The sequence below is a fragment of the Pseudorca crassidens genome, chromosome 4, assembly GCF_039906515.1.
Source record: "Pseudorca crassidens isolate mPseCra1 chromosome 4, mPseCra1.hap1, whole genome shotgun sequence".
Taxonomy (NCBI): Eukaryota; Metazoa; Chordata; class Mammalia; order Artiodactyla; family Delphinidae; genus Pseudorca; species Pseudorca crassidens.
Genome location: NC_090299.1, coordinates 41,960,139 through 41,987,512, shown reverse-complemented (window position 1 = coordinate 41,987,512; position 27,374 = coordinate 41,960,139). Strand labels below are relative to the sequence as shown.

At 39.7% G+C, this 27,374-nt stretch overlaps 1 long non-coding RNA gene across 6 annotated transcripts in view; it reads left to right on the top strand.

Annotated features, from left to right (window-relative positions):
* LOC137223567 (uncharacterized) overlaps positions 1-27,374 on the top strand; it is a 386,144-nt gene that overhangs the window by 240,326 nt on the left and 118,444 nt on the right. The window lies entirely within an intron of this gene.

Below are 27,374 nucleotides of genomic sequence, written 5' to 3'. Positions count from 1 at the left end.
AATAGAGAAAAGACAGCCTCTTCAATAAGTGGTGCTGGGAAAACTGGACAGGTACATGTAAAAGAATGAAATTAGAATACTTCCTAACACCATGCACAAAATAAACTCAAAATGGATTAAAGACCTAAATGTAAGGCCAGACACTATAAAACTCTTAGAGGAAAACATAGGCAGAACACTCTATGACATAAATCACAGCAAGATCCTTTTTGACCCACCTCTTAGAGAAATGAAAATAAAAACAAAAATAAATCAGACCTAATGAAACAAAAGCTTTTGCACAGCAAAGGAAACCATAAGCAAGATGAAAAGACAACCCTCATAATGGGAGAAAATATTTACAAATGAAGCAACTGACAAAGGATTAATCTCCAAAATATACAAGCAGCTCATGCAGCTCAATATCAAAAAAACAAAAACGCAATCCAAAAATGGGTGGAAGACCTAAATAGACATTTCTCCAAAGAAGATATAGAGATCTCCAACAAAACATGAAAGGATGCTCAACATCACTAATCATTAGAGAAATGCAAATTAAAACTATAATGAGGTATCACCTCACACCAGTCAGAATGGCCATTATCAAAAAATCTACAAACGATAAATGCTGGAGAGGGTGTGGAGAAAAGGGAACTCTCTTGCACTGTTGGTAGGGATGTAAATTGATACAGCCACTGTGTAGAACAGTATGGAGGTTCCTTAAAAAACTAAAAATAGAACTACCATATGACCCAGCAATCCCACTACTAGGCATATACCCTGACAAAACCATAATTATAAAAGAGACACGTACCACAATGTTCACTGCAGCACCATTTACAATAGCCAGGACATGGAAGCACCTAAGTATCCATCAACAGATGAATGGATAAAGAAGATGTGTCACATATATACAGTGGAATATTACTCAACCATAAAAGGAAATGAAATTGAGTTATTTGTATTGAGGTGGATAGACCTAGAGTCTGTCATACAGAGTGAATAAGTCAGAAAGAGAAAAACAAATACCATATGCTAACACATATATATGGAATCTAAAAAAATAAAATAAAAATGGTTCTGATGAACCCAGGGACAGGACAGGAATAAAGACAGACATAAAGAATGGACTTGACATGGGGAGGAAGAATGGTAAGCTGGGACGAAGTGAGGGAGTAGCATTGACATATATACACTACCAAATATAAAATAGATAGCTAGTGGGAAGCAGCCGCATAGCACAGGGAGATCAGTTCTGTGCTTTGTGACCACCTAGAGGGGTGGGATAGGGAGGGCGGGAGGGAGGCACAGAGGGAGGGAATATGGGGATATATGTATACATATAGCTGATTCACTTTGTTATACAGCAGAAACTAACGCAACATTATAAAGCAATTATACTCCAATAAAAATGTTAAAAAAAATAAAAAAGACTTAGGATGGGGTCTTTGCTACTTTGTCTTCTCCTTGTGTGGGCTTAGATAAGTTCATGAGGGCTGATCGGTGTCTAGTTCTTCTTTCCTGGTTAACCTCAGTTAAGTGCAGACTTGTTCTTGCTCATGGGCTGTGAGTGGAATTGACACAGGCCACTTCTGGGCAGAAGCATTTGTCAGTGGGAGATCTTCCACTTCTTCTCTTCTCCTGCTGCAATAGTTATCAAAGAGGCCTCACTTTAAGATGACAGAGTCAAAGGATGTGTGATGACCTTGGAGTCTCAGTTCAACACATGGAAGAAAGTCAGTCTTGGAGAGTGGCCTGGCCTCAGATCGCAAGGATTTTGTGTGAAAAATAAATCTTTGTTGCTTTGAGCATCTGAGATTTGGAAGTTGCTTGTTAATTCAGCCTATCTTTCATTAATAAAATCTCTTAACCTTTTTGAACCTCAGTTTCCTCATACTAGAAGTGGGACCAAAATACCTACATAACTGTGGGATTTTTGAAGGATAAAATTAACCAAGGTAATATGTACAAAGATTCAAGGTTAATATCTGAACATAAAGTAATTGCTTCAAAATGATAGATGATGATGATGATGTTGATGTTCAAGATCCAGTGCATAGTCTCAGGGATCCTAGATAGAGAAAACCATGAAAAGGTCCCTGGGGAGCATGGGGAATGTTTAGAAATTGAAAAGATTTCCAGCCCACACACATAACAAAAGATCCCACATGTTGCAGCAAAGATCCTGTGTGCTGCAACTAAGACTTGACACCACCAAAACTAAATACATAAAAAAAAAAAAAAAATTTGTCCTTCTGACCTCCTCCATGGTGTCACTTAGCAATCAATGGAAAAAAAGGCAATGTGCTTGTTTCCTATCCTCCTCAGATGCTAACTGCAAATAAACTAGCAAATGGCAAAAATTAGTCTTGGTTACCTATTTGCTCTGTCACTTATTTTTCCAACGTCCATATTTCTGCTTCTTCTAAGACCATATCCAATTCCTCCACCTGTGCCCACTCTTTGTTTTTTGTAATCAGAAATAAACAAACAAATGAACTCTCCCTTATTGGCTGTTTTTCCTTAGAGTCAGAGAGTTAAGCCGATTCTAGGCTGTTGCCACTGAACTGTATTTCACTTTTCTGAGCTCCCTTCTTCTCAACCTATTTTGCAGTGTTGTTATCAGAGTTGAGGGCATGCTAGTTTGGTGGAGATTCATTGAATCTTACACATCTGTTGAACATTTTTAACAAGAATTCTTAAGCTGAAAATAAGACATTTTAGAAATTCTGGACTTACACTGCACTTAAACATGTCCTTACACTTGTGAAACTCCAACAAATTAGAATCTTTGATTCTAGGGACAGAAAAAGACATTCTCCACCATGTAAAGGGATTAAGGATCTAACATTTATTAAGCACACATTACACTATATACATGTGCTATTTTATGCCATAACCATTTTTAAGGTAGTGGAATATGGTTTGAGAAGGTTAATTAAGTTGAGAAAAGTCACAAACTAAATAATTCTTCTACAATTTTTTCTTCTATTGTCTCCCTTGTTTTGCTCGCTCAAAAAACTGCACTTTGGATCATACTAATGACATTGTCATTTTTACTAAGCAGGAGACATAGATAATTTATGAAGATAGTGAAAAGTGATTATAAGTAGCAATTTTAAGCAGCATTAAATTCTTTTGCTTAATGAAATAGTAGACGTGTTAGTCAGAGGAGCACCATGATGGTTGAAATGTATTCTCTCCATTATGCTTTTAGTAATATTCAAATTAGCCTAAGGCCTTTCTAATACTGTCATCATGAACTCACAGTGTTCATAGGATCTCAAGAGGGTAACTACTGATATGATCTAATCAACTCACATAATACATTCAACAACAACTGCCACAAATAGGTACTGAGTTCTTATGTATTGAATTCCATGCTAAACCAGGGAGATCCAGCTGCATCTGTATGGAGCTTGTGTTTTAGTAGGAAGGGCAATTAACAAAATGAATAAGTAAATTATTTAGTATATTGGAAATGAAAAGTACTATGGGAAAAATAAAACAAGAAAGGAAGATAGGGAGTGCTGGTGTGTGTGGGCGTGTATGTGTGTGTGTTTGCAATTTTAAACAGGCTGAGTAAACTGAACAAGAAAAGTGAAATAACTTGCTAACAGTCACGCAGTTAGGAAGTGGCAGATGGGAACCTGTTCTCGGTGCCCTAATTCATGATCTTACGCTCTCAGCTTGATTGGCTTCAGCCCTCTGAATTTTTTAACAAAGCCAAACCCAGGAAAAATCACCAGCTTGAAATTGTTCATTGGTGCAATCTTCAGAATTCTTTTCATTTCAAGAGACAGGTACTTGTCTCAAAATTTCTTAAGCAAAAATAGGTGAGCTTAGTGCAAGGACACCAAGGTGTTTCATGTAATGTAGAAGGACAGGGAAATGATCTGGCTTCTGGAAATGTGAATGCTGCCAAGATCATCTTTCCATTACTCTTCCCTACTCTCAGATCAACCTCCTCCATATGGCTAGACATTGGACTGATAACAGTATTGTCCTTAGACCCAGGCAAGAGGGGCTCCTGCTTTGTTCTGAGAATCAGGGATAGATAAACTTTTGGAGCTCTTGCCTCTAGTCTGGTTGTGCTGTCCCTTAGGGAACTCCCTGACTCTTTGAACCTTATTTGTGTGGTCAACCCGATACCATGAGGAGCTCCAGGACTTGTGCCTACAGAGCTGTACTGGGACGCTTAGCCTGACAAGTTTCCAAGAGTGAGCCTAGCAAGCAGACGGCTCCTAGGCTGGTTCAGTATTTATTTCACAGGACTGTGTGAGTTTGGGCCACTAAAAAGGTGCTGACACTCTGATTTTAGGTGATTTTTGCTCAGGTCTGAAAGAGGACAAGTTTAGGGGTCTGGACTATAATGATCCACTGATAACAATGGGCTTGAGTCAGTTGTATGGTCCCTGCATCAAAGGTGCCTCTTTTAGTTTACAGCATCCAATGTGTAGGGATTAAGAGCAGCAGAACCTGGAACTCTGTTGAATGAATCAGGATCAAGATTTTACTCTCTAGTTGTGTGATCCTGAGCATGTTACTCGATCTTTTTAAGCCTCATTTTCCTTATTTGTAAAATGGGAAGAGAAGTTTTTATAATTATTAAGTGAGATAATGTTTGAAAAGTACTTAGAACAGTGCTTGACACATGGTAGGCATTCAATGTCCCACAGAGAGCTGGGTTCCAAATCAAATGCTCTCAAGACCGCATATTCTTTCGATTATACTGCATTGCATTCTCAGGTTAGAAAGAAGGAGGAGTCCAAGAGGAAAACCAGTGTTGTAATGGATCCACTTGATAATTAAGGCTCTTGATCTAGGAACACTCTGGGTTTACTGATGCTGACAGACACATGTTTCTAAAGTAAAACTCAAGTCCAAAGTGTTTGGTAGAAGCAAAACAAGAGAACAATTACAATTTTGTTGAATGTTGCTTTTATTAAGGGAAAAAAAACACATAAAGTTAATTTATACTTGAATTGCAAAGTAAATTTAACTCACAAAAAGGAAATTATATCAAAGTCCAAAATGCTGGGGGGAAAGTTATCAGCCCTTACATTGTGCACAATAGTAAATTAAATTCAAATAGTTATTCCTGCAGCACTCAAGCTGTGATTTTAATTATCCTCAGATCTGGGGATTCTAAGTTAAAGTTTTCACAGAGACTGTAATTTCTGTCCCATTAACCATTTAGCAGAATCAGCTTTATGTTACAGAGTTTTCCAGATTATAAATGGTGCGAGGTTGTTGAGTGGGAATGCTAGTGAAAACTGGAGTTAAAAAAGAAAACTACTGAAGTTTTAAAATGTTCAGCTGTGAGTTTTTTTAAGGGATTTAAAAAAATCTTCCTCCCTATTATAATTTGTCCAGTATATCAACTAGCCAAAAAATATTTATTGGGTATTTATTATGTGTCAATGTCAGTGGTAAGTGCTAAGAAGAAAGGAAAGAGTAGAGGCAGAGGTGAAGGAGAAAAGAATTCATACAAAATCCATACTTTAAGAATATAAGAATGCACAAAAGAATAGAAGAATCAATAATAGAATATGTGTATGTATGTATATGTGTGTGTGTTACACACACATGTGCATAGATGAACATGACCATGTAAGAACCTGCTTTGATGAGGAAGTGCTAATAAATGAGAATTGGATTTACTACTCATCAAATACGGCAGTTGTGGAGAAAGTATATCATTTACAGGGTCAGTGTCAGTGAATGGCCTTTGATGTAAGCAAATAGGTAAAGCCATGATGGAGATCCAACCTTCAGTTGGCTATAATTTCAATAAGATATAGGCTGTGCATGAGAAGAATGCAGGAGCTCATCAAATTCAAAGGTCTACAGATTAACAGGAAAAGGCATTTTCTTATCTTTAGAGACCCCCAAATGCAAAATACAATCACGAGATTAGTCCGATGACTTAGGTGAGTAGATCAGAGAGTGGTGTTTTTTGGGGGACAAGGGCCTTGAGACTAACCCTTCTTTAAGTTATGAAGCCCCCGTTACACACACAAGCTTAAAACTTCATGGGAAAAGTACTTGGTAGGGGGCTGCCTTGGCTTTTCCAAATCCCTCATGTTTTTATACACATACACTCACATACACACTTCAGAGGAAAAATCAAGCAGAAAACCACCCCAGTTCTCTTTGCCTGGTCAGCTAGACCATCTCTCTTGATGTCCACCCTGGGTCGCCCATTTAGGGATAGGTTCCCAAAGATCCCAAAGAAGTAAGCATTTCCCCTAATCTGAAATTTGGGGAAAGGGCCCAAAAGAAGGCAAAAGAATCTGAAACATAAGGGGAAGTGTGGCACCTCCCCTCAAGAGAGCCATGGAAGCTGGGGTCATTGGTCTGGGGAGCCATGGAGGCAGAGAAGAGCAATGTTCTTCTCAGTAGCCAACTTCTGCCTTTCTGTAGGGCAGTGAAGAGACAGAAGAAAGAACTTTCTCAAAAATCTTCAGCCCCCTTCAGCCCTATTCCCCTGGCCATGAACTGTCCTCTAAGAATTTCATTTTTAACTCAGGACCCCCAGCATCACTGTCAGTACTCGTGCGTGCATGACATGAGATACCCAGCAATTATCATCATGCTTTTCCTCTTTGATTTTAAGCCTGATGATTCCTTGGACAGAGATAACCTGTCCCTCTTTCTCCAGCTGGTTATTCTTACTGCCTTTGGAGATTCAGCTCAGATGTTTTTTTCCTTCTGTTCCTCTCAGAAGAGATGGGTTCTTCCCCTGTGAGCCCTCATACAGGCTTTATCACAGCCCATTATTGCAATGGGCTGTGGTCACTGAAGCCTTGGTCCATCTCCTCACTCCATGAAGCCCCTTCAGGGAAGGAAGGACCTGTATCCCTCTCATTTCAGCATCTCCAGTGTCTGCCATGTCATAGCTGCTCACTAACCTTTCATATTTACATGTTCCTTTTTATCACTAGAAAATCACTTTGCCATACAAGAAGTGTGTGACCTGACAAAAACCTGAAGAGGTTGGCAGGTAACTAGTAAATCCCTATTTTATTCATGAAGACAGTGAAACTCTGAAAGGCTAAGTGACTTTCCCAGCATCACCCAGCTTGGGATTGCTGGAACGAAGTGCCCTGTATTTCTTCCAAAGACTGGGGTTTTTGATGTTGTTTTTTCTTTCGCTAAACTCACCTCTTATGTTGAATTAAACACAGACACATTGGGCCACCGACAAACAGATTTTGAATTGAAGATCTCATCTTAATTAAAAAGAGGTTTTTGACTCCAGAGAAGCCTGCCAAGAAGAAGCATGTGAAAAATAATAAGATTTTTAGCAAAAAAAAAAGTCCTCAAAGTTTTAAGGCAGGAGTTTGTGAGTGGGTTCCATGAAGTCCTTGAATCCCCTGAGGTTTTTGGCACAATCTTGTACACCTGAGTATTTTTCTGGGAGGATATGAAGCTTTATCACATTCTCAAAAGGGTGAATGTACCTAAGGCCCCATTCACCTCTGTGCAGAGGGACCATTTTGCACTTCCTTGGGGGTCTGTCACCTTGTGGGCCAATTTCTTCTTGCAGGCCCCCTCCGAGGGCCAGGGGATGCCAAGGCCTGTGCGGAGGGGGTCTGTGTGGCCTGCTGGCATCCTGTATACTAACACTTCTGCATTGCAGGCGAGCTAATCCGTCTCTTAAGCTGCTTGACTGAGCTCCTTTGCCAGATCTGATAGAAGGATTTAACCTTTCCTTTTTCCCTCTTGGCACACACTCAATGGAATCCAAATAAAGAATTAAAGAGACTTGAAAGGGACTTTCCATTACCAAACAATTCAGTTTAAATTTCTGACCTTTCCTCTACCTTTTTTTTTTTTTTTTTTCCATTCCCTCCTTTCTTCTTCTTCAACATTTGGGATTCAAGGCTGGCATAAAAACCCCTGGGGACATGTGGAGAGCCAGAGACCAGGAAGGTGAATGGAATTTTCCAAATTAAGGCGGCTTATTGGCCTTAGTTGCCAAGTGAACTGGAGAGGCCTGGCTTTTGGGTTACACCTGGGAGTAGGAGGGCTCTGACATCTGGGAGAGAGTTTTGGCCTTTGGGGCTGGACTAACACATGCTCCACCTACATGGAACTCTCTAGTTTTCACAATCCACCCTGTGATTTCCTAGTTCTGAGTTCTTACTCCTGTTGCTCATAGAATGTAAATTCAACATATCCTAAGTGAACAGCTATGCTGTCTAAAATTGTCTTATGCTCTCAGGGTAATAAAAGTAGCTAGGACTTAATGGGAGCTTATATGTACAAAGTATTATGTTGGCCTGATAACACTAGGCCCAACTTTTCTCCCCATTTGACAGATGAGAATACTGAGGCACAGAGAGTTAAGTACATCTCCATGTTCTCATAGACAAGATGTAGAAGAACCAGAATATAAAGCCACATAATGGAGCTCAAGAGCCAGGACTCAGAGTGGAAAGGGAACTTAGCATAGGGCCTGGAACTTAGAAAAGAATCAACAAATTTTAACTGTGAAGATGAGGAGAAGAAGGAGTCAGAATAAGAAAACCTATGCAGGTTTTAAATCTTTGTTTAAAAATAACATTTGTTTCTTATTACCCTGATAATAAAATAGTAATCCATGTTTATAATAATGACTTTGGGATTACTCCTACAAAAAGCACCAAGTATAGAAGGTTTTATAAGCTAGTTCTTTCAAATGTCCTAGGGAAAGTTAATTCACATGCTATACAAAGAGATGGAGAGTTTGGATAGAAATACTTAATATTCTTTATTATAACAATAGCTAACACTTATTGAGTGCTTACTGAATGTCAGTTACCATGCTAAGCTCTTCATTTATGTTAGCGCTTGTTATTCTTCCAATAGCCCTATGAGATGATTATTACTATTATTATTATTCTCCTTTTGGAGACAAGGTAAGGTGGAGTAGCTTGCCTGGGATTGTGCACACTATTGAGTGGCAGAGCCTGATTTCAAATCCATGTGCTCTGGCGGCACAGCCAATCTTATTAGTCACTCAACTACATGGCCACCTTTACATGCCATGGATTCAAGAGTCCCTACTTTTTTGGTTATTCTTCTCCATGCCTGTTGAGTTGGTCAGTGTAGCCAGGCATGTTAATCTGTGTACAACATCTGAAAATAACAGAATGCTTTTGCTAGGGCACTGCAAGCAGAAATAAGAAACAACTTATAGCAAAGACTGAGGGCAAGAGATGGGCGATGCATACAACACAAGGGGAAGTGATTGAGAGTTATTCTTGCCAAGTGGAAATCAATTCCTTTCTGACTGTGCCCCCTAATAGGAAGTGTTCTATCCACATTCGTTGAATAAAAGAATGAAAGGTCAGTACAGCTAGCACAAAGCATAGAATATTGTAAAGACCTTGAAATAAGTGGTGTGGGATTTTTGTGTTGTTGTTGGGTCCCAATAGCCTTCTAAGAAAATATATTCGGAGAGCACACTTCAAAGCAAGGGTCTGTAATAGAGTGATACAATTATAAACAAAAATCCCAACATGAGGGATTGGTCAATCTGAAAATCATTGGACAGTAAATGGTGAGGTGCTTCTCTGTTATACTCTCTGGGACCATCAGTGTTGAGTATTGGGGTTGGAGCATACCTCTATACATCCCAGATGATGGTTACAGTCCTAGGCAAAACCCTTCAGGATAACAAGTCATCGTTTGTCTTCTGGAGCTAATTCTTTCTTACCACATCTTGCTCCCCTTGAAGTTGCAACTACATGGTTATGACAGAAACAAGTAAATTCTCTTATGGTCAGAAGACATGTCAGGAGCAGCTTAACAGAGCTGAACCATGGGTTTGAGTCCTAACTCTTCTGCTTTCCAAGTGTGTAAGATTAGTTGAATCAACTAAACTTCTTTAGACTTCTCTGTGCTTATTTTTCCTGACTTATCATAGGTACTCAATAAGTTATTTATTGAAAGAATGGATGAGTTAATTTTTAAAAAGTTCTCTTCTTCTTTTAGCATTAGTATAATGAAAACATGCAAGGATAGGTATGGAAAGTCAGTGTAAATGGAGTCCTCATTCAGTGTTGTAGCCAAGGAGAACTCTGGACAGGGCAAAACAGAGACTTCCTTTTGGCTTGTCATTTGGTGCTTCTGTCAATGTGTCCATTGTTATGCCAACAGCTTCTCTAAGGATGCCTGGAGTCTTAGGGAGAATCCCCAAACGTCAACAGCCTTAGAGAAGCCTTCATTCTGAAGGCATTCTATTTTCACTCATTGAATAATTGCCAGATAAATCCAACCTCATTCTTTAATAACCCACTAAGCAGGTTATATAATATGTGTTTATGAATTTGTCTCAGGCTGAATTCCACCTAGCTGTTAGAGAGGCTTTTAAAAGCATGTGCATATTGTATCATGTCTGTTAAACTGAATGTTTGCTATTATTCAATCTGTACAAAATTGACATTTAATTTAATAATATGGTGAAAACCTAAAAAGAAATAACATGGCTTATTATGTACAGTTTGTTCCCACCCACCTACTACACAGAATCCCTCTTTGTTGAAGGCCCTTAATATTTTAGATATAGTTGAATCTTACACACCCACATCCTCTCTGAGACCTTGTTACAATACAGCTGAACAGGGCCTCTAGTAGAATTCTGTAATTCTAGACCTTATTCAGGAGAAGTTAACTATGAAAATTCTAAGAAGATCTTCTCATTAAGTATATAGAAGGCATGGATCCAATAACTGCATTCAAGTAGTCATTTGTAAAGATATACATAAGTAAAAATCTTTAAAAACATTTGTTTATTGATATATGTAGAAAATACAGCTAATATTTTTTGAAGGCTTAGCACATTCAGGGATCTGTGTCAAATGCTTTATATGCAAACATGAGTTGTCTTTTGCTGAATATAAAATTAACATAAGTTACTAGCTTAAAGCAGATTCTGTGGGTCAGGAGTTTGAGCTGAGTGCTCTGCTCAGGGACTCATGAGGTTGCAACCAAGGTACTGACTGGACTGTGTTCTCAACTGGAGGCTCAACTAGGGAGGAATCTGCTTTCAAGCTCACTCAGTTTATTTCCCTACAACTTTATGACTGAAGACCCTGGCCGTCCTCAGCTCCTAGAGGCTGCCTGCAGTCTCCTGACTTATGGCCCCCTCCAGAGGCAAGTCACAACATGGCTGTTTGTTTCTGCAAGGCCGGCAGGGAAATCTCTCTCCTCTGCATAAAGTCTTATATAATGGAACTTAATTATGGGAGTGACAGCCTATCATCTTGACATATTCTATTGGTAGAAGCAAGTCACAAGTTCCATTCACACTCAGGAGATCACACAGGGCATAACACCAGGGGACAGAGATCATGGGTGACATGGTGGAATTCTACCTACCAAAATGCATAATCAACTTTAATACTCATAATAGCTCTACAAGGCATATTTCATTACTGATATTAGCATCTAGAGAAAAGGAAGCAGGGGAAATTTACAGAGACAAGATAATGCATACAGATGAAGATGCCAGAACAAGGTTTGAATTCTTATATTCGGCTGGTAAAACTGGGACTTTAGCCACCTACATTCATACCATACCCAATTTTTTTGCTTTAAATAACAAAGTGAAGACCTGTCATTTGTTGTATGCCAGACTCTGTTCCAATACAACATTTTCTCTTTTCATCCTGGCATCAAGCCCAATAGGGAGCTGTGATAGTATTGGGGTTATACAGAAGAGAAAACTTATGCTTAGAAAATTATTGCTTTGTGACTTTGGGCAAGTTACTTACTTCTCTGAGCTTCATCCTGCTCACCTATAAAAGGGAAAATAATGATAACTATTACATAGGAGTGTTGTGACGATTAAATGAGACAACACAGGCAGAACATTTAGCTGAGTGTCTGACCCAGATTAATAACTCAATGGTTGCTAGTTAGTATTGATTTTAAGACTAACGAATTCCGCATAAATATCTTTAAACATGTAAAATTTGACAGTCTGAGAGTAGAACAAGTTAGTTTTAAGAACGTGTGTCTCCTCTGCCTCTTGTTAGTTCTGCTGATATCCAGAAAATTCTGTACCAGCTATTCTGTTCCTGATGGCCTTTTATTTCAGGACTTCTCTTCTTATCCTGGTCCCATAAAGTCCTCTCTGAAGTTGACCAAAACTTGAGTGTGTTTTATGGACATGATATGTCACGAGGGTTCCTCTGGGGAACATTGGGTCTCTCTGCCCCCATCCTCAGCTTCTATGCCTTCCCACTTCCCTTTCCCCTTTTGCCTTCCCTACTGGAACCCAGGGACTGGACTATAGGTCCTTATATCTATTTCCTGTTTCCGCCTACAATAGGGCTTAATGAGTATACGTTAAATAGGGAACTCAATCTCTTAGTCAGAGATTTTCTAATGGATGGATGCTCTGTTTCCAGTCCTCTGCTAGGCGCTGTGGATGTAGAGAGTAATAATAACTAGCCTCTGTCCTCTAAATCTACAGAGGATGAAACTAGAAAACCTTTTTATGCATGGAAAATTCTCCAGGAGGTTTCCTGAGGTTAACAAAGAGATGGAGATCAGGGACTGGTGACAACAAAGATTTCTAGAAAAGGCATTCGTTTTGGCACCAGGCCAGCCTGGGCTCCATTCTCAACTCAGCCTCTTGCTAGCTGTATGACCTTGGTCAAGAAATTACTTAATCTATGGGTTTTGGTTTCCTCACCCACAAAAGAGGAATAATAGTAACTTTTTCCTCATATATTATTGTGATACCCAAATGATGAAATCATACAATAAGAGTGCATTATAACTGAAAGATGCTCTGCAAATGGGAACTAAGATACAGGACTGAGATAAAAAAACAAACAATTGGGAAAATCATGACCTTGGAAAAATCCATATTTACATTTTATGCCAAAGCAATTATCTCCGCATCATCTTTTATTTTATTTTCCAAAACAGATCTTTTAAAAATTAAAATCACACTATGTTCAAATGATTTCCAAGCATGGAAAAACTTGCTTTGAAACCACAAACTAACTTATTAGTATTATTTCTTAGATTAGGAAAACATGGTTGTGTGATGGGAAATACTCCCTGTATCTGGAGACGTAATTAACACTTCTCATTTATAGATTCAGCTGTGGTTATTCATATCTGAGCCAGTGTTAGAAGAGTCATTGGGATTCCAAGAAGACAGAAAACATTTTAAACATCTCCCATTTAAACAATAGCCCATGATAGAATGTTCATCCTTGGAAGAAGGACCCTTGTGAGTAGTTAAAATAAGGGAAAATAGTAATGCTATTTATGAGAAGAATCCAGAGTTGCAAACCCTTACTTAATTTTGGAGACAAAATTAAATTAGTTTTGCCTATTGTGTCAACAAATTGAATTTGGGTAAATTCCATACTATTTTCTATGGATCAATGACAAATGAGCCGAACAGATATTGTGTTTTGTTTTGCTTCAGTCCTGTAAAAAAAAAAAAAAAAAAATCTGATCGGATTCTATGGTTGCTTCTGGTTTCATAGAGCTTTTCATCACATACTGTCATTGTTTTTTACCAGCAGACTATAATTTTTCTTCCATCTTTGTCACAAATACAAAAATCATTTTGTTCAAATTGTTCTTTTTCCCCACTCTTACACCCTTATGTAGAAAATCGAATAATTCATATTCAAGCAGATAAAATGAAGATTTATAATGCTTATCAGCGAAAAAAACATGGAAGTGCTCACAGTAGCATCTCCCTAAACTGAAAATCAGCTTGGGTTAATGAAAGAAAGAACTCGATTCTGTTTTGTTCTAATCTCTGTTTAATTCATGGGTTGTTTGATGAATTAATGGGGTTTAATATGAATTTGATTTGGGGGCAGGAAGAAGTCACTCAGGGAGAGCAGGGCATGACTGAACATTTTGGACCAGCTGGGGGTAGGGATGAGGATTCCTTGGGCCAGGAAGAACAAGATTTCACTTTACTCTCTTTTATGTAGATTGCTGTTTTATATAGATGCACGACTTACGTCATGTAAACATTTCATTTTTCTAAGGTCTGGTATATTACACTTGGGCCTCTTTCTATTTGTTGCCAAAGTCATTCCAAGAATATGAAATTAATTTTTCTTTCCAGGTCTCCCATTTGCATTTTGCTTATTAACTGTTCTTCTGCAGGATCTCAGTATTATTGAAGAGTATTTTGTTCTCCCTTATACACCTGCCAGCATCTAAGTTGTTAGGCAGCAAGATACCTAGATTTACCTTAAATTAAGCTATCATCTCTCAACAACTCAGCACCAAATCCATTCTTCTGCAGTCCTTTTAATGCCAGGGTTGGGAACCTGCAAACTATATTTCTGTTTTGCTAGCTGTTAGGATCTACCATTAAAGGGTGCTAGAGCAAGACTTGAGAGCAGAACAGGACAAGGGATTGGCTCTATATACTTTCTTGTCATTCTTTTCAATGTGGCCCCAGCAATGGATCTCAACTGCCCTAGCAGCTGCAGGCAGTGTCCCCAGCCCTATGATGACAGCTGCTGCCTGCCGTTCCTGCCTGTTCAACCCCTATGTTACCTGTTTGCTTTTTCATCTCTAGCACCTATTTAGCTAATTCCTAATACTAATATTTATTTCTATTGAAATACCTAGTGCGGCTTCCGTTTTCTTGATTAGGCCCTGACTGATTCCTCTCTGAGACTCATTTCTCCCATTGTCCTTTTCAGGGCCTGTAATAAATGACAGTATCTTCAGTTTGGAATAATCTTAGAGGGTGTCAAGTCCAAATTCTGCCACAGTAGAGAGGGAATTTATGAGGATTAGATGTTTAATCATGGATAAGTCTCACTGGAGAAAGTTTCCAGAGCACTGTGTTTTGAAGTACGAGGTTATATGGGATTTAATGGGGGAGAAGTTGATGTTTATTCAGTGGTAACTTCTGTTGAAGTTGTCAAGCAGAAGCTGTACATTTCAGCCTGAAACACGGATTCCTTCAGTGAACTTAGGAAAATGAATTTTCTCCCATTGTGACATTTGTTGCTAGATCACTTGTACATGTAATAAAATCTTTGAGGTTTAATTTATTAACCAATGAGGTGAGGCCAGACATATGTGCCCTCATCCCTACCACAATTCAGAGAGATTTTGACGGGATAGGTCCATTCATTTAATTAATTAATTCATGCATCCATTGCTTCATCCATCCATCTTTCCATGCAACCACTTATTTGTTCATTCTTTCATTTTAGTTACTTTATTTATTCAGTTTTTTTCTAAGATTCTCATCTGTCCTGAGCACTCTGCTAAATTGGGAAGTATAAGATGAGAAAAAAATGGACTTCCATTTCTAGGAGCTCTATAGAGAAATGGGGAAGTTTCAGTTGAATTAATTCAGGAAGCTAAAAGGAGAAAATGTGATAAAATTAAGTAGTTGGAAGGTCTTTTTGGAAAGAGAAAAGCTGATGGGAACATGCAAAGTCACTGATGGATGAAAGAATATGGAATAATCAGAAAACTAAGTGGTTTGCTCAAAGCTGGAGAATGTTGGGAACAAGAATGCTAAAATGAAGTAGACAGATTGTGATGGGCCCTTTTGAAGAAATGAAATATAGCAATATCTTTATGTGTGTGTGCATGTGCATATGTGTGTATACATGTTATTTTAAAGCTTTTTGTTGGCTCCATGATGAAAATGGAGTTTATTAATATCCAACAATAGTTACTATCTGACAAAGATATTAGAGAGTACGATCCATTTTTAATACTAAATATAAAATATATATAAAATTGCTACTGTCCTAGTCAAGAGCCCCTGATCTCCATTCATTTCCACTAACCATCTCAAATAGTGGCGGCTTAATCAATTGATGAGTATCCAGCATTCATTCATTCCATAAATACTTCTTCTGCTTTACAAGTTGTGGATCCCTCTAACAGGTTTCAGAGTTATAACAGCAAACAAGACCTTTTTCTCTCTGAGCTTACAGCCCAGCAGCCAAAACAAATTATTATATATGGAATTTGAGGGACGTGATGAGTATTGCAGTGATGAATATTATTTTAGAGTAAGAAAGATGTGCTTTGGGAGCACATAGGAAACAACCCTTGAAATAGCCTGGAGGTTCAGGGAAGTCTCCTAGAAAGGATCACATTATCTTAGACCTAAAGATTTACTAAGATTTCATCAAAGAGATGTGATGGAAGACAGTGTTTCAGGCAAAAGTAGCAGCATATGTGAGGTCTGGAGTTTGGTGACAGCTTAGTGATTTGAGGACTTGAATGAAGTATATTTTGACTGGACTATGGATGCTAAAGAAGGGTTGCAGGGTCATGCAGGGGACAAAACTTATAGGGCCTTTTATGCTGAATGAGGCATTGACTTTATCCAATGAGCAACTGGAAGTCCTTGGATGGTACAAGTTGCAGAGACATGACTAGATTTGTAAACTGGTTGCATGGTAGACAATTAGTCAGAGGGAACTTGAACCATTATGAAAGCATGTGGACTTGTAAGGGGCTGTTGTGGTGGTGACCTAGAGGCATTGCAGCCTCTTTGCCCAAAGAACACTGTATGAGTTGTTACATATTCAGCATAAAGCATATTGTATTATAATTGGTTATAATGTTGCCCCATTTAGTCTATTTCCCCTACTAGAATGAAATCCTCACTGTCACCTCTCTTAGTTGGTCTCCTTGCTTCTGGTTTGCCTGTTACTGTCTATTCCTCACACATGGACCAGAGGGATACTATTAAACTCGAGGTCAGATTATTCCACTCCTCTGTTCAAATGGCCTTTCATCTCATTCAAAGCAAACACCAAAGTACTCACATGGCATGGTGAGCAGTGGCCCACAATGTCTGCTCTTGACCCCGTCCCCTCTCTGAACTCATATATCCTAATACCTTCTCCTCACCTGCTCTATTCCTGCCACACTGGTTTCCTGGGTCTTCCTCTAACGTATGAGGCTTTCTCCTGCTTCAGAGACATTGTGTTTGCCTTAACACATTCCTGAAATGCTCTCTTCCACATGGCTTAGTCCCTCACAACCTCCAAGTCTTTGCTCCAATGTCACCTCCACACTGAAGGCTTCCCCTGATGACTCTGTTCAGTTGCAACCTTTTCTACCTCCCTATCGTCTTTCCCTGTTTCAGTTTACTCTTTAGCACTTATCAGCCTCTTTCACATCATATGTTTGTTTGATTGATTGATTTAACCAACTCTCCCCCAAGCAGAATGAATGCTTTAAAAGGACAAGAATTTCTGCTGTTTAGTTCACTGCTATAGTCCCAGTCACACAGAGTAGGTGTCAACACACCTTTGTTGAGTGACTAGCTCCCTTCCTTACCTCCAGCTGTAAAGGCCCCCTAGGCTGTTACAACATGTCTTGTTATCCATGCAGGGCCACTGGAAGTGAGGATGGAGGGAACTGATACAAGTTACCTGCTTTCCCTGGGAAGATCAACATTTTTGCCAACAAGATACAAAACTTGTCTCAGCAACCTCAGCCCATCTCTTGTTTATGGTTTCCTTTGCTGTGCAAAAGCCATCTCTTGTTATGGCTTCATTTGTGTCTTTTTCCCAAAGAGGAAAATTACTGTTACATCTTCTCAGTGGAATAGTATGCTGCTGTTAAAAATGTTTACAAAGAAAGTAATCCACAGAAACAGGATTATGAAATAGAAAAAAGTAAACAGTAGTTAAAAATTCTTATTCTGGACCAGAACAATAGGGTTAGAATCCTTTTTAGCTGTTTGAATTTAATCATGTTTTTCAACTTCTTTAGGCCTGCAAATACTGATTATAATAGTACGTACCTAACAGAGCTGAGTGATAAAAGAGGGAATGCCTGGAAAATACAGAATACACAATTCTCAATGTACAATAATTACAAACTATTGTCATTATCACTATAATTATGCTAAGTGAAAAAAAGCAGGGCACAAAGTTTTATGTACAGCATGAAATATCTACATAAAGTCCACATTAGCACAAGGACTTTCAGCCTCTGCTTTGGGGCTGGGGGACTCTCGCTCTCTCACTGCTTTATACCCCACCTCAACTAGCCAGTTTCATGTTTGAACATCTGCCCCTTGGACATACCAACTAGATGCCAATTCTTTGTTTCAATTGTAAGTGACAGACACTCAAGCTGACTTAATCAAAAGACAATTTATTAGGTCATAAAAACTAGGAAATCTATTGGACAAAGCTAGTTTTAAGCAAATTTAGGCTAAGGCATCCAAATGAAATGATGCTTTCAGGATTCTCTCTCTCCTCCCCCCTTTCCTCCCTCCCTCCTTCCTTCCCGCCTCTGTCCACCCCCTTCCCAAGTTCTGTTTGTTTCAGCTTGGGTTTACTATCAGGCAGACAACTTTTCCCCACATGAAAGTGAGACTCCATGGCCAACCTGATGCAGAGACCTCATGTTTCAGAGTAAGGACACCCTTCCCAACAGTTCTAACAAAAATTCCAGAGAAGACTTCTCTGGGTGGGCTTGGTTCACATGGCCATACTTGAACAAATCACAGTGGCCCAAGCAAAGATCACTTGGGCTCATTATGCTCACTTAAAAGTGGGGGGATAGGGTGAGGCCCACTGGGCCACAATGATGTTTATTACTATTATAATAAAGGGAGGGGTTGGTTTCTGCAAAGAATTGTTGAGTAGACATAGAGAAGAAAAATGTTGGAAGGAAATTCTCCATAATATTAATAGTGTATTAATAGTGATTAACATGTGTAATTCATGGTAGATGATTTATTTTTACTTTTACTTTAAAAATGTTCCAAATTATGTTTAGTCATAATCAATTATTCTTAAAATTAAATAAAGAAGGAAAAGACCGGTTGTTGAGAGCTGAGTATGTTGGTGAGTTCTTCAGATGGCATGTGAACGGATACATGTGACCCAAAGACTCTCCCCAGCTGTACACAGACTCTGGACTTTTCAGCAATCCGTCCCTCACCTGCAGCAAGGGCTGTCCTCCGTATGCACTATGTCATTTCATTTCTGATGTTCCAGCTTACAGGGAAACCATCTATTCATGTTCAAACTTGCAGAGGTTGATGGTCCTGTGGAAACAATCCTAACCCAGCAGCCGGGATGCCTAGGTGTTTGTTCCAGCTCTGTCCCTAACATCTGTGTCAGGTGTCAGACACTTCTGAGCTACAGGTCCTCCATCTATAATCAGAAAGTTTATTTTCAGCTTTAACAATCTGTGATTATTATTTCCATCTACTACTGGAGTAACTAATTACTTCATTATAGGCTTTCTCAAGACCAGTTACCTCCTGTTTGGTTCAATTAGCAAAACACCAACATGATTGTCATTGATTTTGATGGTTGGGCTGCCAGGAGAAGAGCCCAATGGGAGAATATTTCAGCATCTTAAACAGATTTTCTATTTATTATTCCAAGGTCATATATATAGGAGCAGAGCTTGTTCTGCATTTTCCTAAAGTCTTGCTTAGGAAATGCTCACTTACCATCACTCTCTAAGGCGGAAGCCCCAGGATTCTCACTTTCCCCCTTTAGTTGAGAGCCAGAGAAGAGAAACAGTGGTAAAGACAGGCTGGAGCTAAGCCTTTACTTTTTTGCCAGAGCAGAGAACCATAGAATATCAGACAGAAGGTGACCCTCAAAGATCATTCAATACAACCCTTTTGGACTTAGAGGAAACTGAGTCTCTCCAGTAAATTCTACAGAAAGAACAAATGCTGCAGAGTCAAATAGAGTGTGGTTTGAATCCTTGTTCTTGCACTTACAAATGTGTGACCTTTGGAGAAGTTCTTAATTTTTTGAGTCATATTTTTGTTATTATAATAGTTTTAACCTTTAAAAAGAAACTGATAATACCCACCTTATAACCTTCATGGATGTGGTAGGTAGAATAATAATCCCCTCACCCCCCAAAAAGAATCCATATCCTAATCCCCAGAACCTGTGAACATATTGCCTTACACGGTCAAAAAGACTTTGCAGATGAGATTAAGTTAAGGATTTTGAAATGTGGGATTATTGCTAATTATCCAGGTAGACCCAATGTATTCTCAGGGACCTTTATAAGTGAAAAGGGAGGTGAGGGAGGCAGAGTCAGAAAAGGAGATGTGGCCAAGGAAAGGAAGTTTAGAGTGAGGCTATTGGGGTGGGATTATATAGGAGGCTGCAAGCCAAAGAATGAGGGTGGCCTCTAAAAACTGGAAAGGCAGGGAAGTGGATTCTCCCCTATAGCCCGAGAAGGAGCACTGCCCTGTGGACACATTTTTAGACTTCTGACCTTTAGAACAAAAAGATAATTATGTTTGTGTTCTTTTAAGCTACCACCTTTGTGATCATTTTGTTACTGCAGCGATGGTAAACAAGTACAGTGTTAACTATGTATGCAAATGACCTGGAACAACAGCACACTGAATGCTATTGTTTTTGCTGCGGTTATGATTATTCTTCTTTCTCTTCTTGTTCTTCATCCTTTTCTTCTTTCCTCCTTTTCCTTCATCCTTCTTTCCCAGTCTCTTCCTTTTCATCCTCCTTTTTCCCTCTTATGTCATGAAAAGCAACAGGAAAGGAAAAAGAGAACCAGCATTCAACAAGCGCCACCTATGTGTTAGGCACTGTCCTTGGTGATATCACATGCACAACCTAATTCAGTCTTCTGACAATGCTTCAAGGAAATTTTTAATATTTCCCTCTTACAGAGGAAGAACCCAAGCTCTACTAAAGTCAAGTGAGTTGCTTTCAGACACACTGAGAGTTAGTGATAGTCCTGAGGCTGTTGACTATCCTGTGCCTCCCTCATCATTAACAGCCTCATTTTCATTCCAAGCAAATAGCTGTTGATCTGCATCCTGTATATCCTGGATGACCAAAAGTGGACTAAGTACAGAACTCCATCACCACGGCAACCATCAGCATTACCGCATTACCTGCCTGGGTTGTGCAGTGGTAACCTGTCAGACCGGGGTGTCAGGAAGAGATGTTGTGCCCCAGGAAGGTGCTGCCATCTGTCTAAAGACATCCCTCTGCTCATGACAACAAATAGCTCATTGCACTCTTACCATTTCAAATGAGCCTCATCTTGCTCGGTTCAGTGGAAAATAATAATGACCACCATTTATCAAACACTTATAGGGTGTTAGACATTGTGTAAGCTTTTTTTTCCCCTCTGATTCATATTATAATTTTTGTGAGGTTGATATTTTTCTTCCCATTTATAGGGAGAACACTGAGGCATGGAGAGGGGAATGGCCTTGCCTGTCCACCCACCCATGAAGCAGCAAGCTGGATTGAAGTCAATTGTTCTCAGAGACCAATGGCAGCTGGCTACACTGCTCCCCAAAGATGGTCATGGTGGGGTCCCAAAGGCCTTTAGTCTAATCTGGCACTATGTTCATTCAATCATTTCTTTTACCCTCTTGCCCCTTTCCCTGCCTTTCTCCTCCCGGGTCACTGAATCATTTGACAGTTTTTACCTAAGCACTGCCACCAGAGACTGGAAAGGAGAGCCTAGCACGTCTTGGTGGAATGAAGAATCGGTAGAGCTGAGGAGGGAGGCTTGAGTAAGTTAGTGCAGATGTCCAGTCCAGGGAAACCATCCTCCCTCTCGACCACAGACCCAGCATGGAACTTGGGACCCTCAGCTGTCATTTTGTGGACATTTCTGCTTGAAGTCCTGGTGGTGGCTGGAAGGCAGTGTGGCCAGGAGGGTAGGAGGCTGGCTTCAGAACTGGGCAGATGTGGACTTTAGGCTTAAATGCTGCTCAGGAGCTGTGTGGCTTTGGGCAAGTGGCTTCATAAGCCTGAGCCCGTTTCCTCTTTTGTAGAAAGTGTGTAGAGCTGTAAGGGCCCAATAGGCAGAAGGGGCCATGGAGGCCAGCTTACTTCACCAGGAATTTAGACCCAAAGAACTGCAGCTCAGAAATGAGGAATCATTAGCCTGAGACAACGTGACCACTAGGAGGTGGGCATCCCGTTCAATGTCTAAAATTCCTTCCTCCAAAATACATTACTTCTTGGGATCAAATATGATAACAATAAATGGCTGCACTGATGCCAAAGTCAGGATGTGAGGTTGTTTTTTTTTTTTTTTTTTTTTTTTTTTTGCGGTACACGGGCCTCTCACTGTTGTGGCCTCTCCCGTTGCGGACGCTCAGGCTCAGCGGCCATGGCTCACGGGCCCAGCAGCTCCGCGGCATGTGGGATCTTCCCGGCCTGGGGCACGAACCCGTGTCCCCTGCATCGGCAGGCGGACTCTCAACCACTGCGCCACCAGGGAAGCCTAGGGTGTGAGGCTTTGAGAGGTGTTTCCTCAACTGCTTCTCTTCTGCTGCCTTCCGAGAGGGCTTTCTGCAGCTGGTTAGCCCAAGACACTGGCAACCCCAGGACTCCATCCTGGATCTCATTTTCCCTCTAAATTTCTAGTTTAAAGCACCTAAAATGGCATGAAGGCATTTTATGTCAAACATGAATGAAGCACACTGGATTAATTGATAAGCTCATATAATGAGATTCTGAAATGAAACCAAGAGAGACTGTGAAAGTTTCTCTAGACTATGTTTAATGAGCTTATCTGAGGCTGAGGTAGACAAAAAGTTTAAGGTACGTCCTATTTCACAGAGAAAATGGAGCCAGTCAGGTCTGAAATCCCACCTACACCTCCTTACCTTCAGCAGCACGATGAGAGGTTTCCCTTTCCCTCGGTAACTTCACTTTTTTTCCTGGGTTCTTACTTCAACTTCCTCCTCATTTCTCTCAGGTTGTTCCTCCATAGTGATTCCATCTCTCTCTAGTTCCTCACTAGATATTCTTTAAATAGGCAACCAGTCTATCCATTTTCATGCCTACCATGTGGTAGGCATGTTCGAAACCCTGTTGATACAGCTGCAAATGAGTCCTTGCTCTCAACGAGGCTATATTTAAGAGGGGAGGGACAGACAGCTCTAAACAAGTCAATGATATGTAATATATTGTCAAGTAGTGCAAAGCTGGGGAGACCAGCAACAGGCGTCTGGCGGTAGTAGCGGTGATGATGTGTGTGTTGGTGGCAATGATGGCAATGGTGGTGAGCATGGTGGTGGGTGGTAGCACTGAGGGTGATGTTGGTGGCAGTGGGTGCAATGGAGGTGGCAACAATCATGGTGGCCAGGGGAAGAGGTGGTGGCTGTGTGGGTGGGAGTAGAGGTGGTGGTGATGGTGGTTGCAGTGGTAGAAGTCTATTTTAGGTTTGGTAGTCAATGAGAAAATATTTGAGTAGAGACCTGAATTGTAAAGAGCTAGCCCTGCAGAAATCTAAGAGGAGAGCGTACAAAGTAGGGAAAATGAAAAAGAAAAGCCCTGGGGTTTCATTGCCCATCCCCCATTTTGGACACTCTGGGTGATTGTGGTGGCTTATACCATCTTTATGGCTCCTTGGAGGGCTGAGCCTAAGTGACCCTCTGTGGGAATCTGCCTGATGAACACTTCCTAGTAAGTCATTTCCACACAAATCCTCCTTCCGTGGTCTTCAGTGAACCCTAACCTAAAACAGTGCATATAAATATCTCTTTCAAGGAGTTTCTCTGTAAAGAAAATAAATTGAGGTTAAGATTATTAAAATCCCAAAGGCAACTCAAACTCAAAATTTCCAAAACTAAACTCACTAATATTTTATTCCCTCAACTTAGCTTCTTGTCCAATGTTACCCCTCTCAGAGAATGCCTTCATTATTCATCCTGGCACAAAAGCAAAAACCTGGGGTAATTCTCAACACTTTTCCAGTCAATGTCCAAACCTTGTTATTTCTGACTCCTTTACATGACTCACATGAGGATCGATCAGCAAGAGCTTGACCAAGAATAATTTAGGTGTCATTGGTGAGGGTGGGAACCAGTGAAGCATGTTCAACCTTGTTTACCCAAAATAGAACTTAAAATAAAACCATATCCATTCCTTTGGGTTTTGTTCTTGGCAGTCCTTTACAAACTGTGTACATGTGCATAATGTCAATTTCATGCATATTTTTAGCAAAAATGAAAAGGGGGAGGGGCTCTCTTCCACGTCCTTGAAGATTGTTGCAAAGGGTGAGAAATTACACTTATTATCCTTCCTCCAGGCTCTGAGGAAACAAATATAATCAGTGGGGAAATTCAATAGAAGCTTAACAAAGAGCAAAGGCAATAGGTGAGACTTTGGAGGGGAAATTAATTAAGCCAAACTAAAATAAGTGGTTTTGGATTTGAGATTGGGAGGGAGTCTGGGCTTTGGAGAACTGGAACAGAGGAAGGAAACGTACTGGCAGGGAGCCTATTCAGGGTCCAAGATTAATTATCATTCAACATCTAATTATGTAGTCTGAATTACAATCCTGCCAGTTGAGTTCCTTTTCTCTAACACAGGAGTTGAGAAAAATATTTGGCTCTGGAAACTGGTGGTCTTCCTTCTAATTTTCACTTAAGACAGATAATAAAAAAGCTCACCTTTGTCCTTTTCTGATTATTATCATTTTCATCTTTTTAAAAGAGATGCTCCCTTCCAGATTACCTTCTCCTTTCTTGCCAAATAACTATTTTGCATTCTTGTCATCTGAATATAAAAATGCCAGATGTATTCCTTCTGGGTATGATTTATATCAGGTGGAATATTGGATACTAACTCCTATTCAGTTTACTTATTTATACTGCCTACTATGTGCAGGACATCTCTTAAGATACTTCACATTTGCTAATGTATGCAGTCAAGGGTAAATGTGGTCTGGCTTACGTTCATCTACTCCTTACACTAGTCCCAGGAACTGGGAACTAATATTAGCTCCATTTAATAGATGTTGAAACTGCGGTTAGAAAGTTTCAGCAACTTTTCCAAAGTCACTTGACTAGTAAATTAATGAAACCCAAGATTCAAAACCAGGCTTATGTGTATCATCCAACCAACCCATCATCTTCCACGCTGATAAAGTCTGAATCTGCTGTGAAGTCCAGCCATACATTTAGGTTGGTCTAGTGCAAACATTTCAATACCATTTTCATCAAGAATTACAACAAAACAAACAATGAGAAGTTTATCTTCTGGATCTCCTGGCTGCTACTAAAAAAATGTTTGCTAGCTTTATGCTCGCCTTGGGTAAATCTCAAAATAATTCCAGGTATGGCACTTGAACTCATTCATGCTATAAATCCATCTTACTTGTCCTGACTCACTTGTCTTCACTCAGCCTCAACTTTGACCCTATATTTTATGTCTGAGACAAACTGGACACATATGGAAATGTTGACAATGATGATGATGACCATAAAGAAGTAAACACACAACCTCTGTCCTCAAACAGCTGGTGACATAAATGAAGATACAAGTTAAGCTCATAAAATATCCAGAGATTGTTGGAATGTTCCTTAGAATTCACTGTGATGCAGACTCTAAGAGCCCTGTCAAGTGGCCATGTGCTTGGAAGCTACTTGTAGTGCACATATTATACATCTTGTACTCTGCTGAGCATTCAAGAGTCTGTTGGGACAAAACTGACATGTTTTCTCAATTCTACTGATATTAAGTGAGAGCCTAATGTCTCAAGGGTGCTCTAAAAAACAAAACAAAACAAAACAAAACAGATGTTACTTACTATTAGTAAACTTGTACTCTTGTGAAGAGTGGGGTGATAGTAAACAAGACAATTTCTAATAGTGACATGTGTAATGAAGAAAATGAAAGACAACAGTGGGATAGAATAACTGGGAATGAGGGTGGGGAACTACCTTAGATTGGGTGAACAGAGAAGGCCTTTCTGAGGAGATGACATAGGATTTGAGACCTCATGTTGACAAGCAGCCACCCATTAGAAGAGTTATAAGAAAACACCTTTTACCAGAAGAAGCATCCATAGCAAAGGTCCTAAACAAGAGCCAGTTGGAACATTTACACAAATAATTCCCAATCCAATAGAATATGGAGAAAATGTTATGAAGCGCTAGGAGCAGGTAGCAGATTTTAGAAGCATGTCACAATTAAAGACAGGGGTCAGAAACTTTTCTGTAAATGGCCAAATAGTAAATATTTTAGGTTTTGTGGCCAGATGGTATTTGTCATAATTACTCAACTCTGTTGCTGTAATACGAAAACTGTGATAGGCAATATGTAAGTAAATGAGCTGGACTGTGTTCCAATAAAACTTTATTTATAAAAACAGGCAGAGGACTGGACTGGCCTGCTGGCTGTAGTTTGCCAATCCATGGTTTGCAATATTAGACAAAGGACTTGCACATACTGTGGCAGATTGTATGTTCCAAGGTGGTCACACCACTATATCCCATCTCAAATGCTCCTATTACAATGGTTTATTGACATTCCTGCATCCAGAAATGGAGTACACTCCCTCCCCTTGAATTTGAGTGTTCCTCAGACTACAGCAGATGTGTGGGGTATGACTTCTGAGGCTAAATCAGAAAAAGATAAGTCAGTTTTCACCTGCCTTTCTTGGGACACACAACTTGAAAGTCCTGAGTTTACACATAAAATGTTCATCTGCTCTGAAACTGCCATGCTGGAGGGATTACATGAAAACACTGCATAGAGTCCCAGGTCTCACCCACTGGAGTCATCCCAGCCTTGTGCCATCTGTGTGAATCAGTGATCTTTCAGATGACTTCCATTCTCAAATTTCTAGCCCCTCTGTCTGAAGCCAAATGGAGCAGAGATAGACTATCCCTGTCAGGCTTTTGCAAAATTTCAATTCATGAGCAAAGAAAATGTTTTTCTTGTTTGAAGCCACATTAATACCCTTTTAAAAATTGTTGTTTGATAGCATTTCATTCTTTTACTAAATTATCTCTGAGACATTATGAATTATCCTCATTTTAAACCCAAGCTCAGGGAGAGGAATTCATAAATCTAGAATTCTAAAAGGTTGTTATGTTAACAGAATCACAAGATTATTTAAGTAGCTGCATCAAACTCTTGGAAGTTTTAACTCTATTTCATTTATATTATTTTTCAGGATTAAAATTTTATTTGATTCTTCTTCATGTCTACTCTTTCTTTGCAGAAGTTTGCTGTTGCTGTTTCAAGGAATTGCTCATTGGAGCATTTTAATTATAGCTGTCCGTAAATCCTTGTATGGTAATTCCAACCTCTGTGTCATCTTGGTATTGATTTTCTTTTCTCATTCAAGTTAAAATTTTTCTGTTTCTTGGTATAATGAATATTTTGGACTGTGTCGTGGACATTTTGAGTATTGTAAGACCCCTATTCCTATCTATATCTTCTATTTTAGTAGTGTCTTAATCATCTTGGGCTTCTATAACAAAATGCCATAAATTGGGTTGCTTAAAATTAACAAGAATTTATTTCTCAGAGTTCTGGAGGCTGGAAGTCTGAGATCAGGATGTCAGCATGGCTGGGTTCTGGTAAGAGTCCTCTTCCAAGATGCAGACTGTCAACTTCAACATGGTGGAGAGCAAAGAGAGG